The 17,882-nt window shown below is 45.1% G+C and overlaps 1 pseudogene; it reads left to right on the top strand.

Moving 5' to 3' along the window:
• The first annotated feature begins 9,812 nt into the window (after positions 1-9,812).
• Positions 9,813-13,020, top strand: LOC136462836 (uncharacterized; annotated as a pseudogene).
• Positions 13,021-17,882: the final 4,862 nt, after the last annotated feature.

The following is a 17,882-nucleotide window of genomic DNA, read 5'->3' on the forward strand; positions in this document are numbered from 1 at the left end:
TGTTCTTGACAAAGCCACCGATCATGACAGCGCCAAGGCCAGATGAGACTCTACTCATATACATCGCTGCCACTTCTCGCATTGTGAGTATAGCTATCGTCATCGAACGCGAGGAAGCCGGGCACGCTTACAGGGTGCAACGTCCGGTCTACTTTATCAGCGAAGTACTCAACGAGCCAAAAACTCGTTATCCTCAGGTACAAAAACTGTTATACGCAATTCTAATTACATCGTGCAAGCTCTGGCATTACTTCGAATACTACAAGATCGCCGTGGTCACTGAGTTTCCCCTAGGGGACATTCTTCGCAACAAAGAAGCCAATGGCCGCATCATTAAGTGGGCTATTGAGCTCGGCACCTATTCCATTGAATTTAGAAGTAGACCTACCATTAAGTCACAGGCGCTCCCTGACTTCGTCGCTGAATGGACCAAGATCCAAGAGCCCATCGCCGCCGCTTGCCCCAAGCACTGGGTGATGTACTTTGACGGCACCCTTAACATCAACGGTGCTGGTGCGAGCATTCTATTCATTACGCCGACCAAGGATAAGCTACGTTACGTTCTTCGGATACACTTCCCGGCCTCCAACAATGCCATGGAATACGAAGCATGTCTCCATGGTCTTCGTATAGCCGTTGTGCTCAGCGTCAAACGCCTAATGGTGTACGGAGACTCCGTGTTGGTTATCAACCAGCTCAACAAAGACTGGTCCTGTTCTAGTGAGAAGATGGACGCATACTGTGTCAAAATCAGGAAGCTTGAAGGGAAGTTCAATGCTATCGAGTACCACCACGTGGTACGAGATCAAAATCAACTAGCCGACCAGCTCTCAAAAATAGGTTCGTCTCGCGCCGCGGTTTTGCCGGGGGTCTTCGTGCAAGATCTCTTGGTGCCATCCATTAAAGAAGAAAAGGAAGTTGAGGAGGTTCCCCTTGCCGAGCAGTTGGTACTTGTGATGCCTTCGTTGGTCGCCGATTGGAGGGAACAATTCATCAAGTACCTCATCAACTCTGAAGTACCCGCCGACAAGATCGACACTGAATGCCTAATCCACCGAAGTAAGCACTACGTGTTGGTAGACGGTAACTTGATGAGGAAGAGTGCCAAGGAAGGGATATTGCAGAAGTGTGTCCCTCAAGACAAAGGAGTGAAGCAGCTTCATGAAACTCATTCTGGATCTTGTGGCAATCACGCGGCCTCGAGAAACCTGGTTGGCAAAGCTTTCCGAGCTGGCTTCTACTGGCCCACGACCATCTCCGATGCAGAAGACCTCGTCCGGTGCTGTGAAGGATGTCAGTTCTTCACCAAGCAAATACACATACCAGCACAAGAGTTGCAGACCATCCCAGCTTCTTGGCCTTTTGCATGCTGGGGATTGGACATGATTGGGCCTTTTAAGCCAGTGCCAGGGGGTTTTAGGTATGTATACGTCGCCATTGATAAGTTCTCCAAGTGGATCGAGTACAAACCGCTCATTTCAGCTACCGCAAAGAAATCAGTCAACCTCTTTGAAGATATCATACACAGGTTTGCTCTCCCGAATAGCATTATCACCGACCTCGGAACCACGTTTACCGATCATCATTTTTGGGATTTCTGTGAAGGCTGGTGCATCTCTGTTAAGTACATTTCCGTTGCTCATCCTAGAGCTAATGGCCAGGTTGAGCGGGCTAATGGTATGATCCTCGATGCCCTCAAAAAGAGGCTATATTAGAAAGAAGAAAAGCATCCGGGCAGATGGCTCAAAGAACTACCGGCTGTGGTCTGGGGACTGCGCACTCAAGCTACTCACAGTACCAGGGTGTCTCCATATTTTTTGGTCTACGGCTCAGAGGGCATACTACCAGCAGATGTTGCTTTCTGAGCACCCAGGGTGGAAAATTATGTTGAAGAGCAGGCTGTGGTTGTTCGGACTGAGGACATTGATCGGGCCGAGGAAGAACGCCTGATCACCTGCATCCACACAGACAAGTATCTAGAAGATCTACGAAGGTACTACAACCGCAACGTAAAAGGTCGTTCATTCGCCATCGGCGACCTCGTTCTCCGTAGAAAACAAAAGACCGAAGGGTTGCACAAGCTTTCTTCCCCTTGGGAAGGGCCCTACGTCGTCAAAGAGGTCACCCGACCAGGATCTTATCGCTTATGTGACTTAGATGGAATTGATGTTCCAAACTCATGGCACATCGAGCACCTTATACGTTTCTACCCTTGAAACACTCCAGATATGTACTCTCCATTTTATGATGAATAAAGTTTTTGGTCTCCATAATTTGTCTCCATTTTTTCTCCTTTAACTTTTGATCTCCGCGCACGGCCGCCGAAGCATTATGATACTCCATACCGATCTCCAAAACGCCGACCACAATTTCTCCAAAAATGCCGAACATGATTTCTCCAAAACGCCAAACATGATTTCTCCAAAACGCCAAACACGATTTCTCCAAAACGCCGAACACGATTTCTCCAAAATGCCGAACACGATTTCTCCAAAACGTCGAACACGATTTCTCCAAAATGCCAAACACAATTTCTCCAAAAACGACAAACACGATTTCTCCAAAACGCCGAACACGATTTCTCCAAAACGCCAAACACGATTTCTCCAAAACACCGAACACGATTTCTCCAAAACGCCGAACACGTTTTCTCAAAAACGCCGAACTCAATTTTTCCAAATCGCAAAGCATTTTTTCTTTGTTTTCTTTGGAGAAGACCCAGTTTTCGATTTCTCCCTACACGTGCTATGGGCTCCATGCTCTGCGTTATGGGCGATTGGCTGCGGTCCTTTGGTCACACCTGTTTTTCCTACATGTCTACGGGCTCTGTGCTCAACGTTATGGATTATGGGTCAGCCAAGGCCAAGAGTTCAACATAGAATACATTGCTTGGACGCCGCTTGTGTTGCCATTATCTTCGAGTTCGTTTAACTAACAGCCGACCAGAACACGTTCAGCGCTGTTCTTTATAGAAAAAACTAAGCCACCAATTTTCTCCTACACGTGCACGGGCTCCGTGCTCGACGTTAAGGACTATGGGCTGGCCAAGGCCATAGGGACCAGCAGCAGACCCACTGGTCGGATGTTACTTGAACTACGCATAACTGCGTCCGGTTTGAAACTTCGAAGATTATTTCGCCAAATTATAAGCACATTGCATATATTGTATATACAAGCACCTAATGACAAATATTTGATAAGTATTTGATTCTTGCGCTTTCGCGCTTTCTAACCATACTGTCAAGATATTAAAGATGAGGTCCACTGAGGAAATCATTATGCTTCGCCACTACCATCATTCTCTCCGAACAGGTATATATCGCCGGCCAACTTTTTCGCTGCGTCCTCCACCTCATCTTCAAGCTGCTGGGTCTCCGCTTCATTCAACCCTTCGGCATACCCGCCCCCTATCGCTTCCAGGTCAGTGTCTGGATAGTGTGATCGGACAACAGCAAGGGTGTGGGTAGCGGCAGTAACAACGGCGTCGCGGTTGAAGCTTTTAAAGCTTTCCCACGCCGTCTTGCATCTGTCGATGATAATATCCGGGCGAGGTGGCCTGCTGTTGGGATGAGGAGCAGTTTCCAGTTCGATGCAGTCGAGCATATTCCGACCACTACGCCGTCAAAATTGTTCCTCTGGGTACGGGCGTCTTGCTCCAACACATCAAATTGTGCCTTGAGCCTCCGATGGTAGTCTGCATGCATTTTGAAGCTACATCAGGGAAGACATTAACCTCAACAGAAAACCCAATCATGGGGTACTCACCGTCCAGCTCCTCGGTTAGTTTGGTCGCTCGCTCTGTCTCCTTCGCTTTCTCCTCCCGGAGTTATTCGAGGGCCTAGCAAAGCTAACTAAGCTTCGCGTCTTGTTCTACAATTACATCACTCATCAATGAAAGAAATCATATCCGGCTATGTGCAGCATTTTGTGGATTGAACGCACCTTTTTTCTCCTCAGAGACTTTTTGTAGTTTTTCCAATTGCTCAGAAGCATCTTTCAGTTGTGTCGAGGCAGCGCTCAGCTACTCGGACTTGCTCTGAAGTTGTTCTTTCACAGTCGCCAGTTGTCCAGATAGGACCCCCTTATGGTATTCTAGGTCCCGCGCATTGGACTCCGTAAGGTCTTGCTTGCGCTGGGCCCTTTGAATATTCTTCTCCGAAAGGTTCATCGCCTCCTTGAGTTTTTTGTTCTCCTCGGCGAGGGGCTCCATCCTCTTAATCAACTGGTAACGGTGCTCGGCAGTTCAAGTCATCCCCTAGAAATGCGTAATAACAATGACAAAAGGAAACAAACAATGACAACAAAAAATTTTTGGGAATCAGTATCAACCTCGATTTGTTTTACTACTCCGCCGAGGGTGGATTTCAGCCTCTTCATTTCTCTAGGGGTGTCCTCTTCCTCGACAACTACCACTTCATCACCACGCTTGTGAAGGATTCGAACGGATTAGGTTCGAGGCTCATCGCGAATGATCTCCTCGACCTTGTCCTCCTCTTCCGCTGTAGTAGGGCTCGTCATAGGGGGGCTCTGTGGTCGGACAGTGGGTCTGAGCATGACATGCGTCCCTTCTAGGAGCACCGTTAGCTCCTCAAGCACCCCTGGTCTCACTGACCCATACTCTACCGCTTCGCTGGCCACTACAGTTCATCTCCTGAGGGTCCGGCGCTACCCGACGTTGCTTTGGGCATCGTTGCTGAGTCGGTCTCTGCTGATACCGGTCCCTCATCGTCTCTAGCTCCACCTGCAGCGGTTGTTGTTTGTTTCACCAATCCCTGAGCACTAGGGGGCCCTAACATGGGGGCGGCAGGCGCTACCTTCGCCTCGGGATCAGCTTGAGACTGCTTATCAGTCTGGGCGGATGACTTCGGATCCTCCACGTGTTTTGCGCTGCATCCGAACATTTGGTCAATCGCCCAAAAAATAGAGATCAAATAGCAAAACAATAACAATGAGAGGTTACTTACCGTTTGGTCTGCTAGTGTGCTTTTTTGAATCAGCGAGGCCTGTTTGAGCCTCCGGGTGTGGCCGTGGGGTCAACCTCCATGTTATCAGGTGGAGGTATGTCCTCTTCTACAGTTGGCCTATGCTCCACCTGTTGTTCCGGTGTTTGCTCCGCCTGCACCACTAGGTTTCGCTCCGTTTGATGCTCGGGGACTCCCATACCCTGCTGCTCGGGGACTCCCGTCGCCTGCTGCTCGGGGACTCCCATCACCTGCTGCTCAGGGACTTCATCGCTTCCCCTTGGTTGCTCCTCCATGCGTGTTCTGCGTGAAGTTTTTTGCAAGCTAGGGGGAGGGGGAACTGTATTTTCGTCATCATCAGACCACTCCATCACCACGACCCTCCACGGACGGCTGGTCTGGTCGCCGCCTAGTGATATATCACCCAGTCTGTGGGGGGCGGCCACCGCCATTTTCCTCTTCTTCCGGGCCGACTCGTCTGCCGCTGCCCGTTTTCCCTGGGATTTCTCCGATAGCGGGGGAGGGGACGCGCCGTATGATCAACATCCGAATATCTGGATTCTGATGAGATACCGATGGGACTTTCTTTAGGGTTTTTTGTTGGTCAGGCATCCACCACTGGCGGCCATTCAGCTCTCGGCACGTCTGAAAAATATACTGCTCTATCCTGCGAATGGATCTTTGCATAAGTAAGTCAGTTCCCTGCTCGGCAAATCGACATTTGAACAATAAAGGGTAAGATGGTTATCTGAGGAGGCGGGTTGGTATAGTTGAAGGCCTTTGTTTCTTTCGGCCAGCTAAATGAGGCGCTGGAGGTGAATAGTTCTGTGGCGCGGCTTATTACTTCTTTCCTTGATAGCCGTTCAGGCCTCTCCCGGGTTTCGTCGTCATCGCCCTTGTAGTCAAAAGCGGGATAGGCCCTTTCCTTGCAAGGCTAGACATGGCGTACTATGAAGCTTGCTACCACAAGTTCACCTCTCAACTCCACACTTTGAATAAGGTCAAGGAGCTCCTTCACTTGCTCCATGTCGACACTTTTTGGTCTCTCCGACCAGCTTCTTTGGTTCTCCGGGATATGGTGCACGTCACAGCGAACGGCTGGGTGGTTCTGTTTCATGTAAAACCACTTAGCATTCCACCCTTTCAAGGAAGTGTTCAATGGTACACTGATATAATCGCTGGCCATTCTATCCCGGAGCTGCAGCTATACTCCACCGACCACCTTAGAGCCACCGTCGCCTTTCTTCTTTAGCCAAAATAAATGTCTAAAGAGGTTGAAGTGCGGAAGAATCCCAAGAAACACCTCACAGAAGTGAATAAAGATCGAGATGTGAAGTATAGTGTTGGGGTGGAGATTGCACAGACTGATCGACCAAAATACCAATAGATCTCGCAAGAAAGGATGGACAAGGAACCCCAATCCACGCCAAAAATAATCTGCAAAGACTACAACTTCATCAGTGTTAGGCATTGGAAAGGGCTCACCAATGGCTGGACGCCATCCGCCAGTGACGCGGTCAAGAAGCACGCCCACTGTCACCATTCTTTCAAGCTCCGCTTCTCCGGTGCGCGACGGCGTCCATTCTTCGTCGCAGCTGGCTCTGCTTCCCGTTTTCTTTGGGCTTGTTTTCTTCGGGTTCGCGACTCTCCTCTTCGGCGCCATCGCTCAGATCCGAATACGGTCAGGCGTCGGCAGCGTTCGTGGCTTTGAATCTAGAGGTGTGGAATCTGAGATGGAAGATGAAATGGCGGAGTGGCAAAGGGGGCGACGGTACTATTACAACATACTTTCCCCACCTTTATACCTTAAGGGTTTCTGGGAAACTGTTCCCGCGATTTGCGCCGCTGCGATTTCTCCGATGCGCCAAATGGGCCGTTACATGGGCTTCCGCGCAAACCGCAGCCCACGACGCTCATTTATCGCTGCCTTCAGTTGCTCTTCGCCTAAATTTCGCCAACTTCTCCGCCATTTAATGAGGCTAATTAACTGACATTATCCGGTTGTTACTCTGGTTTTTTCTCTACGGTTGGATTACTCCTATAATTCCGCCTGCAGCTCGGGGACTGGTGGTCTTTTCCATTGGTTTTAAGTTGTTTTTCTGTTTCTGACCCTAGCACCAAGTGACTGCGTCACCTACTGTCAGGCTTGGGGACTAAGTGGGCACACTTCACCTTACGGTGAATGTGCTATTTTTTATTTTTGGGCCGCACCAGGGGACTGGTTGCCGGCTCAGCTGGTTTTCAGTTTTTTCTTTTAGTTTCAAATCCTGGCACCACAAGACTACATCATCTGCTACCAGGCTCGGGGACTAAGTGGGCACACTTCACCTCATAGGGAGTGTGCGGGGTTTTATCTTGAAGAATGCATGACTATAGAGGAAGATTGACTCCTACAATTTTGTTCAGACTCTAAGTGGGCACACTTGGTTCAATGTAGAGAAATTTTCGATTCTATACTTGAGCTCCTTACACCCTTATGGCAAGCCGTACTTGGGTCGCGCTGCTCGGCGACAGGTCACGCTGCTCGGTGAGGGTTCATACTGCTCGGTGAGGGTTCATGCTGCTCGGACGTTAAGCATGGTGGTTGGACCATGGGCTTGACTGCTCAGCATCATTTGCAATTGCTCGGACAAGGTCAAGGCGGCGTTGCACAACGGGTACAAGGTGCTCAGGGACTAGTTGTGGGGGGTACGACCCCGGATACCCATGGCAGGCCACATGGACTGCGCTCCTAGGGGTGGCCCAGCTCACAAGAAGAAGCTTTGCGAGGCACGAATCTGCTCGGCGCCTTCCACAAGATATCAGGAAGATATCCTGAAGATACTATAAGATCTGTTAGGATATGTATGATCCCAAGATTCCTGTATTCAGTTATTACTTTCCGGTTATCTCTTAGATCTAACCGACTTATAACCCTACCTCCCGGACTATATAAGGCGGGCAGGGACCCCCTCTAAAATCACGGCATATCATACGATAGCTAATACAAACCAACAGACCACAGGAGTAAGGTATTACGTCATACTGACGGCCTAAACCTGTATAACTCGTGTGTCTCTGTTGCCTTCTTGTTCTTGATCTCGCGCTCCTCTACCGATCAATCTACCTTTGTGGGATACCCCTCGAAGGACTACCGACGATAATCTATCGACAGTGGGCCTACTGACTGCTGTAGTGCGGGCGTCAGAGATGAAGGGAGGGATCTCGAACCGTCTCTAATCTAACGATTCGTGAAAACTCAGCGAGAGATCCGACTACTAAAAATACGGGACGATGTGGCTTGATGAGAGGACTGCGACGTGGCAGATTGAGAGGGCGGAGTCCATGGTGCCACTTTCGTCAGGATGAGAGGGCGGAGTCCATGGTGCCACTTTCGTCTTGTTAAAGATGTATATGAACATGAATTTGATTTTGAACTACTAAATCCATTCTAAATTATAATTCGTTTGACTTTTTTTACCTTAAATTTGACCACTCATCTTATTAAAAAATTTGTGCAAAATATCACTTCTTTTGTTGCAGCTTGCTTTATTAATAAAAGTTCTTCAAGAATGACTTAAATTTGACTATGTTGGCAAAATTTAGGATAAAAAAATCAAATAAACTTTAATTTGGAACGAAGGGAGTATTTGTTTCGTATTCATATTCAAATTTGTATTCATATCCGGTAAAAAGTTCATTATCTGACTAAAATATCCGATTTCGATCTTTTATCCCAGGCCTGGTTTAGATTGCAAATTTTTGCAATCTAGACACTGTAGCACGTTTCGTTTATATCTGATAAACTTTGTCCGATCATAGACTAACTAGGCTCAAAAGATTCGTTTCGTGATTTACAACCAAACTGTGTAATTAGTTATTTTTTTATCTACATTTAATGCTCCATACATACGTCCAAAAATTAATGTGATAGAGAAAAAGTGAAAAACCTTGGAATTTTGCCCCATTTTTTCCAACCATTGCCTACCTCTCTCTCTCGTGGTCAACCATTTGCCCTGCCTTTCCTTTTCCCCCGGCGCACTCTTCGACTCCTCTTCGGTTCTTCCGTTACGCCCAGCGTGCGCGCCCTCTGCCCAGGTCTTCTTCGGCCCTCTCTCTCGTGGAGACGGACTGGGCCGCCGTCGCTGCCGCCCTACGCCCAGGTCTTCTTCGGCCCCTGAGCTGCGACGAGCACCACCAGGTACGCCCGCTCTCTGGTCTTCCCTTCCTGATGTGCGCAACCGAGCACCCAAACCCTAGCTTACTGTTTGTATTCGGATCTGATCTACTTACAAGTGTATATGCATGTATTATGCCTACTAACTTCGATTGTTGTGCAAAAATTATCGGGTGTACATGTTTGCACCCCATGTCCTTACCGGGTCAGCTCCTGTCCCAGCTAGCAGCCTACTATTGTCTATTTGTTCAACAGTTCAAGTAACAAGTTAACTATTGTTAAGTCAGCACGCTGTGCAGAAAGCTGTATCAGTATATTGTTGTTGCCATGCCGATTAGTATTTGGACCTCGAATTTTGATTTGCGTTTTCCCATCAAATTTCCTTGGACTTAAAACAACTGACTATACCATGGCACATATACCTTAATACCTCCATAAATGGTTGTCATCATGTCCATGAGCAGTTTGCGAACAGGCGATATCCTTAGTGTGAATGTTAATTCTATTTTGTGATGTTGCATCTGTGATCCAAAGTCTGAATGCAATTGCTTTTGCAGCTGTGATCTATGCTCGATACCTCGAGCGCCTAGTATTGTATGTCTGTCTTGTCTGCATCATTTAATTTATTTTCTCTTTCCCCCTCATATTCTAGGGAGTAGAAGAGGTTAACCTTCTGGTTGGAAACAATGGTAAGTACTAGCTAAAATTATGTTTTTCTTCTTATCTTTTTTGAACAATTCGACCATTAGGCCTGGAGAATTTCGTCTATGGAATCATGTAAGTAGTTGGTATACACGCCTTCCCCCACTTGGAAGTAGATGATAGAACTGAGCAGTTTAACAATGCCAAGAGATTATTCCAAGGTCTACATCATTGTCCTCCCATGTGCAGCAGTGAGTTCAGATCCACAAAGTCTTCCCTCTCTACTTGCTTGGCCAATACGATAGCATTTGATTGTAGAACTGAACCAAGATATACTTTCTTTCATGTAGCAAGTATGTCGTCGATACTCATAAACTAAAATAGTTGCTGTGAGCTGTCACCTGTCTTCTTTCACATGTGCAGATTTTCAACAAAAAAGTTACTTATTTCATTTGTTGCTCAACCACACTGTTGTGTCCTCAATTCTCATACATTTGTTCATCATGAGTAGTACTTCGAAGGCTATGGATTCCGTGGAAGTACTTTCGAGCAGACTTATCGCTGCTATCCTGCATCCTTCATTGACAAGGTTTGTAAATCTAAATGTGATGAGGTGCCATGTTTTCTAGTTGAATATGGTGTGTTCCATGTCATGGTTTCATGCTGTGCCAAGTTTCATGGCACCTATGACTATATGAGATAGTAGTTCATTATGAGATACTGTAATCAACTCTATTATTCCATATGAGTTGCTTTTGCCGTATGCATATGTAGCATGTTCCATAGGTTGGGTTCAAATGTGTATTTTCATTTGATTGTGAGCGAGGAACTTCTCTTTTCTTATCAAAATGACTTGCAAATTGAACAAGTAAAATATCTTTACATTATCAGTAGCTAAGCTGTAGTAGCGACTTGTTGGCATGTTTGTTGACTCTTGCCTTTCTAAAGGATGTCACAAAATTACTGTTAAGCTTCTAATGTTATGATAACAGAATTGCATCCTGCAGTAAATTCTGTATGTCTAATGCTAGAATAATTACTACAGCCCCGTTCCAAATTATAGGTCAGTTTAGCTTTTTCCTAAATCAAACTTCTCTAGCTTTAACTAAGTTTATAGAAAAAATGGACCCACATCTACAACATCAAATTAGTTTCGTTAAAATTCTACATGAAATGTCTTGATAGTGCATTTATTTGAGCATGTAGCTGTTAATGTATTTTCTAAAAACTTGGTCAAAATTAGAAAAGTTTGACTTAGGACAAAGCTAAAGTGACTTATAATTTGGGAATTGAGATGGAGGGAGTAGCTTTTAAAATAATATTTTAGTTTGCATTTTTGGAATTTATTGTGAAAGATCTTTTTACCGTTTTTGCAGCCACAGCTTGAGGCTGGTGACAAAAGTATGTTCTCTGTTCCCTGAGTTTTGAGTTCTGAGCTCCGTATCTATTTTAGTTGCCATTGGAAGTTTACAGGGTTATTATTTTGCTTCTTCCCAGTTATAATGCCACCGTCAGCTCTTGATCGTCTCGGTAAGTTAGGCACATTCGTTACTTCTCATCTTTGACATGCACAATGATACTTCATCTTCCATGTTTTTGACAATTTTTTCCACACTGATTTCTCAATAAGTTCTCAATTCTGAAAAAAAATTTGGTTTCTCTGCAGCATCTCTGCATATTGAATACCCTATGCTATTTGAAGTTCACAATGCAGCAGCAGAACGGACTTCACATTGTGGTGTTCTGGAGTTCATTGCAGAAGAAGGCATGATCTACATGCCATATTGGGTATGTCAAGATCTAGGATACTGTTGCACTTCTTTATTATATCACCACGTCAACAAAGCTAACTTTATGTGGTCTTCAGATGATGCAAAATCTTCTTCTGCAAGAGGGAGATATGGTGTTCATAAAAAATGCCAACCTCCCCAAGGGCACATATGTGAAGTTGCAGCCTCATACAACAGACTTTCTAGATATTTCAAATCCCAAGGCAATGTTAGTATTTTTTCATTAACTATTTCTTATCCTAGTGAAAACATCCTTTTACCCTTCCCTTCCCATATCACTGCTGTATTCTGACTAGGGTTACATGGTATTAGTAGCGATTGAATCCCTCAATAACATTAATGACCTGTTTGTGTCATTCTTGCAGCTTGGAGAAAACTTTGCGGAACTTTTCTTGTCTAACTACAGGTGACAACATTATGGTAGCGTATAATAACAAGAAGTACTACATTGATATAGTGGAGACAAAACCCTCCAATGCTATAAGTATTATTGAGACTGACTGTGAGGTTGACTTTGCTCCACCCAGTAAAACCTTCTGTTCCTGCAAGCACAGAACCTACTACTGGTAATACTCTTGTCCTATACATCACTGGATGCCATTACTGTTCTACATCAGTTTTTTTTTTGTCATTCAAATTATTTTTGTGTTTTTTTGGTGTGCAGAGGCTCCAGCTGAAGAAGAACCAAAGTTCATCCCCTTCACTGGTTCAGGAAGGCGCTTGGATGGGAAGCCTTCCAAAGATAAAGATGTGCTGGCCCCATCCCCTGCAAAGCGTCAAGCTAATGCGACCAATGGTGTGCAGCCCTCAACAGCCACCACATCACAGGGCAGTTCATCGCGCAAGACCACAGGAAAACTTGTCTTTGGCTCTGGTGGAAGCCGAGCCGAAAAGGTTGGTCTTACAACATTTTGATCTCTTTGAGTCCATCTACACATAATGTGGAAGTGATTACCTTATGGGACTCGGCTTTGATGTTCCATTTTGCATTAAATGTTTAGGCACCTGAAAAGGAAGCAGAGGAGCCCAAGAAAGAAGACCCAAAATTCACAGCATTTACAGGAAAGAAATACTCATTGAAGGGCTGAATAAATAGGAAGATAATGTACTATCAGTATTTCCAGTGACAGACATGATCAGGGGGAAGCACTTATTAACCTTATTCTGTGGGAGGGCCTTCTTTGGGTGGGTTAGTGGTGTCTGTTTCTCCTGAACTGTTACCCTTGTGTCAGCCACGCCGGAGCAACTGATGTATAAAGCCATTGTTGTCCGATAATGGATTTCTGTTGAGCTTGCATGTACATATTATCGCCTATTCGCCTTATACTAGCAAACATGCTGTGTAACAATGAAACGTACAGCTTGTTGTGCAATCATATGGACGACTTGTGATTCGGAGATTGATGCAACAATTGCATCAATTGTTCTAATACGTCTTTGAATCAGACATCATACCATGGTTAGACGTGCACTGTTGGAAATTTGGTCTTGTGTTGGATTTGGATTGTTCTAGATTTTAGTATGTTCTAATGTCTTTGAACCGGACTCCGTGCTGTGGTTAAGCACGTGTTGTTGGAAACTTGGTGTCGTGTGGATCTGGATTGTAGTTAGATGCGTGCTGTTAGAGACCACGAGCTGGAAACTTGGTCTCGTGTGTTTTCGGATTATAGTTAGATGCGTGTTGTTGGAAACTTGGTCTTTTGTGGATTTGGATTGTTTTAGATTTGGATTAGAAACACCTGTGAGCGGAATGTGGTTAGATGCGTGCTGTTGGAAACTTGGTCTCCTGTGGATTTGGATTGTTTTAGATTTTGATTTGAAACGCCTGTAGATGGAAATTAGAGGAGAAAACTTTTCTCCTTTCAATATTATTAGGCATAAATAAAACTGAGTTTTTCTCAGAATCGGAAATGGGAGAGTGAGGCATGGTGGGATGGGTGATGGACAAGAAATTAGAAGATTTCAGAATCGCTAGTGGAAACAATTCTATCTTATGATACCACCATCGAGGATTGTCATAGAAGATGTATAATCTTCAAAACACATATTTGAAGGGTGAAAGACTGAACATGAATATAAATAAAATACATAATTTGAAGACGAAAAGTGTTAAATGTGTACATAAGCAATGGATGAAAATAACTAAATCTTAAAAATTGCATAAATTTTGAAATAAAGATTAAATATTTATAAAATTTACAACGCAAGATTAGTTAGAAGGACTGGACAAAATAATTCGTGCATTTTACAACGAGAGTTTGGTTAAGAGGTCGTTTTACAACAATAGTTTGGTTGAGAGGACCAAACAAAAAAACTAATTAATGATTTTGTAAACTAATTGCTTGATCAAAATCTTTTGTTTGTGTCCGCAAAAACATTCAAAGTTGAATAGCCTCCAGACAAAGAGTTGAACACTACTTCCTCCGGTATAATTTCTTAGGCGCGAGCGCAGTTTTGAATATATGTACAACATAAGGCATCTCCTAAAAATCATGATTCACATTTTTTTTGAATGTCAACCAGGGGAGTTTCCCCACCTAAATTTGTATTAAGCGATCTTGGCCAAAAAGGCCATCAGATAATAAATTTTTACATCAATGTTTTTCCGAATGACAACTACATTGCCGTTTGGAAAATATTACACCAAGAATTAGCAATTTGTCTATATCTTGCTTCGGTAGCCTATGTTTCCAGAGCTTAGCTTCTGAGATGCGAGAAGATAGGAATTGATTCAGGGAATCATACTGTGATCCGAATACTACACCGAACGGTCACCGCTACTTGCTTAAAATTGTGATTCGCATTAACTGGCGGATAGAAGCTGAACAGTCACCGCTACTTGCTTGCAGTTAATGCATCAAAATGGATAACCACCGCTCGGCTGCAACATGGCATGAGTGAGCTTGGCATGTGGCACTGTTTAATACTCTTCCTCGTTCTCTCAGCTCTCCTTGGTATCTAAGATTTGTTCTCCTGCGCCTGATAAATGGTATTGGAGAGAGTAATATCCAGCTCCTCCTCTGATTGTTTGGCATATATAACCACAAATCCGTATTAGTTTTCTCTAACATCCCAACAATGATATTTTGCATAGGACTAACATCATATGCCTAACATACTAACGATGGTATTTAGCAGACCCCAAACCAAACAACAATATGAGACAAGCAAAGGCGCAAGATCACCAACATATGCTATAACATATTTATGCTCTGGGCTGGCTATGGAGGAATCGTATGTGATGTACCATGTAGACCTTGTTGTCACCAATTAGTTTTTTTTTTCCTCGGAGGGTCGTGACCAATTAGTTTTGTCATGGTGACTTCGTGCTATTAAGGCCATGCCACACCAATGCAAACGGTGTGAGCATTCTCTCACACCTTTAGGGACGTGCCCGACAGCTAATCGACACCATGTGAGTTGAGACTCGAGTGCCCCTCTCATCGAGCTGAAGTCCCGCACATGGAAGAATCTATATAAAATCGATTAGTAGATTGAAATAGTAGTCTAATTCAACTTCTTTTTTCATTGCATCCACTTAATTTCAATCAAGTAAAAAAAATCGAAGATAATTCTTCATTGAAAGAACCCAAGGAGGGGGAGAAAAATAATACGAGAATAGACTATAGTAAAAGAAAAAAAAGTAAAAGGAAAAAACCTATGAATCTTTCATGCTTAAAAAAGGTGCGAGATGCTTCAATCGAGATCCTTAAAAAAAAGAACATAATTTTTTTCTAAGAATAAGAAAATAGTATAAATTGTGAAAAATTAGGTCATCTCTGAGCTGTCCAGACGGCCTTTTCTTTTTTTCTTTTTGTTTTCCTCCACGAGACCCAATCCGTAGCTCCAGAGTCATCAAACAGAAAGTCACATCGTCATAACAGCTAACTTGTGTAGTTATATGTATGCACACAAGCTGTCGGTGTTTCGAGTAAACACCAACAAATAAATTTCTAATATTGCGCGTCTGGCTCGGATGGTGTGCTAAGAGGACACAAGGATTATACTAGTTCAGGCCGAATGTCCCTACGTCCAGTTTCAGACTGCTCGTGTTACCAGCACTGAGTTTGTAGTAGGGGGTCACAAACTGGCGAGAGAGGGAGGAGCTCCCAAGTCTCTGTGGTTCGATTGCTCGATGCTTCTACTGTTTGATCTATCAGTCGATTGACCTCTCTCTATGTACGGTGCCCTGCCTTCTCTTTTATAGACCATGGGGAGAGAACAGGATACGAGAGGCCGAGAGAAGGGAAGAGGGACAAAAAGAAAGAGAAATAAGGCTCCCGGGGATGTGCCGTCCTCCTCTTTGCATGGGTCCCGCTGACCCTGTAGATCGTGGTGGCAGCGACGTCGCACCGGGGTCCTGTTGGCCGCTGCAGCATACATGCGGGCGTCGTGCGCCGTTCTTGTCTTCCATCCCATCCGAGCGGACAGAATGGTCAAAGGGTCCCCTGATAGAGGCCATACGGGGGGCTGGCGGTACAATGCCAGTCAATTAACGCCGGTCGACTGGCGTTGGACGGTGGTCAGGCAGGGAGTTGGCAGCACAGTGCTGCCCTGTTGACGCGGTGGGCGACGTGAGTCGCCTAGCATGGCCTGATGCGACCGCCAACCGCATCAGGACGCGCCCGAGACGTGCTCCCGAGCATGCGCCTCCACGCCATAGTGGTTGAAGCGGTTCGGGTCCCACCCTGGGGCTACTGCTTTTATCCGGTAGCAAATCCGAGCCCCAGGGAACGGGCGAGGCAGAAATCTTGCCCCGGGGCCGGGCGAGACAGAATCCAACCCTCGGGGTCGGACGAGGCGGAGCCCTCCCCGTGGGACCGGACGAGTCGGAGCCCGCGCCCTGGGGTCGGACGAGTCGGATCCCACGCCTTGGGGTCGGACAAGGCGGAAACCTTGTCCTCAGAGTCGGAGCCCACGCATTGGGGTCGGACGAGGCGAAAACCTCGTCCTCAGAGTCGGACGAGGTGTGACCTGGCCCCTAGGGGTCGGACGAGGCCGCAGTTGCATCCTTAACCATCGGATGAGCCGACATGACACTCATTAATCCTTTGGCTCGGATACCCGGGTATAGATATCCGACACAAGCATACTGCCATAGATTTCTCAGCACAAGGTTACTACTGTTAACTGTCTCAAATTTTTGGTTTTTTACATCATCTTCTCACATGGACATCTCTGTTAGTCTAACATGCAACATCGCCTAATGATGTTCGTGTTCTGAATCAAAATAACACTCCTAGACATATAAATAGGACTAATAGTGTGGTGTATGCTAAACTTTTTGCTGATTTGGCTCAGCTGTAGCAGTGGTGCAAAGATTATGCTAGCACTCAGGATCATTTCACTGCTTATTTATCTTGCTAAAACCATACAAAACTCCCTATTTTAGCTATGAAGGCTTTATGCTAGAGCCAACGTTCTAGATGATGCCTGACTTGTCATGCTAGATAATGAGCTTCAGGTAACCTTGCATCTGTATACGAAAAATCTTGAAGAAGTTCTGCAAAGGACCAGCAAGACTGGTATTTTGCATTTTGAAATACATGGAAAAACCTGGGCACCATAGAATATTTCCTGCGCTCTAGAAAGTTACTATCATCATACTCTTTCTACACTCGGTTATCTCTGTTCATCTTTGTCAAAGATCAAAGCCAACATATATAATTGAACAACAGATCCTTTTTTCCTATAGTAAATAATGCTATAAAACTGCTAATGCAAATGATGAGGCATTGGGCTGTTAATCAACATTGTTATATATAACCACAAACCCGTATCAGTTTTCTCTAACATCCCAACAATGATATTTGCACAGAACTAACATCATATGTCTAACAAACTAACGATGGTATTTATTAGACCCCAAACCAAACAACAATATGAGACAAGCAAAGGCGCAAGATCACAAGCATATGCTATAACATATTTATGCTCTGGGCTGGCTATGGACGAATCGTATGTGATGTACCATGCAGACCTTGTTGCCACCAGTTAGTTTTTTTCCTTAGAGGGTCGTGACCAACTAGTTTTGTCATGGTGACTTCGTGCTATTAGGGCCATGCCAAACCAACGCAAATGGTGTGAGCATTCTCTCACGCCTTTAGGGACACGCCCGGCAATCAGCTAATTGACACCGTGTGAGTCGAGGCTCGAGTGCCCCTCTCATTGTCATCGAGTGAAGTCCCGTACGTGGAATTGTGAAAAATTAGGTCATTGTCAAGCTAGCCAGACGACCTTTTCTTTTTTTTCTTTTCCTCCACGAGACCCAATCTGTAGCTCTAGAGTCATCAAACAGAAAGTCACATCATCATAATAGCTAACTTGTATAGT

This window comes from Miscanthus floridulus, chromosome 7, assembly GCF_019320115.1.
Source record: "Miscanthus floridulus cultivar M001 chromosome 7, ASM1932011v1, whole genome shotgun sequence".
Classification (NCBI taxonomy): Eukaryota; Viridiplantae; Streptophyta; class Magnoliopsida; order Poales; family Poaceae; genus Miscanthus; species Miscanthus floridulus.